The sequence below is a fragment of the Alosa pseudoharengus genome, unplaced genomic scaffold (genome assembly GCF_046254945.1).
Source record: "Alosa pseudoharengus isolate Yale_2024_CS ecotype anadromous, Long Island Sound unplaced genomic scaffold, YU_APseudo_1.1 YU_APseudo_1.1_scf_3, whole genome shotgun sequence".
Lineage (NCBI taxonomy): Eukaryota > Metazoa > Chordata > Actinopteri > Clupeiformes > Clupeidae > Alosa > Alosa pseudoharengus.
Genome location: NW_027468718.1, coordinates 47,218,987 through 47,221,486, shown reverse-complemented (window position 1 = coordinate 47,221,486; position 2,500 = coordinate 47,218,987). Strand labels below are relative to the sequence as shown.

At 44.7% G+C, this 2,500-nt stretch overlaps 1 protein-coding gene across 3 annotated transcripts in view; it reads right to left on the bottom strand.

The window, feature by feature from the left end:
• raph1a (Ras association (RalGDS/AF-6) and pleckstrin homology domains 1a) overlaps positions 1 to 2,500 on the bottom strand; it is a 170,507-nt gene that overhangs the window by 145,489 nt on the left and 22,518 nt on the right. The window lies entirely within an intron of this gene.

Genomic DNA, 2,500 nt, shown 5'->3' with positions numbered 1-2,500 from the left:
CACACACACACACACACATGCTCCTTTGTAGAATAGGCTGGGGTTATCAGTGTAATCAGTAAATGAGATTCTGAGGTGTGAGGAAAAAGGAAGTCATAAAAGCAGAAACGTAAACACTTCCATCTTTAGCAAGCGACAGCACCATCACAAAGTGCACGCAATATATGAGCAGAACAGGGCTTTGCAGCGTTGCCAAAGCACGCAATATATGAGCAGAACAGGGCTTTGCAGCTCACTCACCCTCTAGTGTTGCCAAAGCACGCAATATATGAGCAGAACAGGGCTTTGCAGCTCACTCACCCTCTAGTGTTGCCAAAGCACGCAATATATGAGCAGAACAGGGCTTTGCAGCTCACTCACCCTCTAGTGTTGCCAAAGCACGCAATATATGAGCAGAACAGGGCTTTGCAGCTCACTCACCCTCTAGTGTTGCCAAAGCACGCAATATATGAGCAGAACACATGAGAACATCAAATTACCAGAATCTTCAAACAATGTGTGTGATTTTAATAATGACACATACTGTTTTATGATTCTGGTTATTTTATGTTTACACACACACAAATATTTACATTTTTAAAACACAGGTTTGATACTAGAGAGAGCTGGTGTAGCAGACTGGGGGTTTGATTGCATCTGTATCTATGTGATGCTGCATCTGTATTTATGTGATGCTGCATCTGTATCTATGTGATGCTGCATCTGTATCTATGTGATGCTGCATCTGTATCTATGTGATGCTTCTTCTCTCACACTGTGGTGCGGAGATTCAGCCCACTGCCAAGCGCCAGGTGCTGAGATCCCAAAAGTCCTGGTGTGTGTGTGTGTGTGTGTGTGTGTGTGTGTGTGTGTGTGTGTGTGTTTCAGACCAACATAAACAAGCCCCATGTCTCGTCCACTCACACCCAGGATATTAAGAGCCATCGTCCACCTGAGGTGCACCCCTCACTCTTATCTCCCCCGTACATACAGCGGCCACATACCCTTTGGGTAACCGTTTTATTTTGTGCCAGCCTTTCTCTATGGCTAGACTGTGGTCACTCTGCTTTGTATCCCTGACAGTGTAGAGATACTCTGCCAACTGGACATCTTTGTAATGGCCAGGTAGCACTCGAAATTGTGTTGTGTTTTGGTTTCATTCTTCAAATGTTCCATATAGGATTCTTTGTTTTTCTCTTGTAATTTGGTTAACTTTGATTGGCTGGAGAGCTCTCTCTCTCTCTCTCTCTCTCTTGTCTGACGCGCACAAACCCCTCTGATTCTGTGGACACTGTCCAGAGTTTATGGGAGAGAAGTGTTGAGATTTGTGAATAGGACAGAAATAGGTCTGACCAAAGGCGAGGGGGAGGGGAGAGTTGGGAGGTGGTGTTCCGCAGGCAGGTGCAATGGTGCAGTCTCTCCCAGGGGTCATTCAACACACATGTACACACACGCGCACACACACACACACATATGTACATATTTCTCGGACAAAGTTCACTGCCAAATCTCAAGAAAAACACAGACACCTCCACAAAAATTACATGATTAACACACACACACACATATATATGCACACAGACTTCACGCACCCACCCACTAACCCAAACAAACATATGCAAATACACATGATGACACAATGCTGACTCAAAGTTTTTTTAAAGAGGTTTAACAAAAAGCGCGCGCGCACACACCCACACACACACACACACACCCACACACACACACACACACACACACCCACACACACACACACACACACACACACACACGGTTACATGATTAGTCATGAGAAGCAGATTAAGAGCCACTAGCAATAAGGGGATCAAGGGGGGCAAGACCAGAAAGACCTCAACCACCCCCCCACACACACACACACACACACTTATACATACAGTTAAAAAAATACATAGTCTCTCAGTTTTCTCACACAAGCCCACGCACATACAAACACAAACACACACACACACACAATGTCCACAGGGAACTGTAGATACGGCCAGGGCCAGCACAGATAAACCCCAGGTGTGTGTATGTGTGTATGGGTATGTGTGTGTGTGTGTGTGTGTGTGTGTGTGTATGTGTGTATGTGTGTGTGCTTTGTGTATGTGTGTGTGAAACACAAATACATGATTAGACCTACATGGTTAGTAGTCTAAGCAATCATATTACACATTAATTAATTAGATATGGGCTAATGCAGGTTACTATATATTTTTAAATCATTAAATCATTTTCAGTAAGCCTTTGTCCAAGACTGAGCACGTCTCTACATATGGAGATATCCCTCACAAATATCTGATAGCAAAGATAACAACAAACTCCAAAACACACACACACATTACCTCAGGTCAGTGTGTGTGTGTGTGTGTGTGTGTGTGTGTGTGTGTGTGTATGATTCAGGTCCATCTGTCAGCACATAGGCCTCTTCCCCAACACAAAGACCTGATGGTCCTCTGACGGATCCTATTATGCTGCTGGTGAAGTGATGCCCATCCCAACCCTGCAGCCACACACAGCT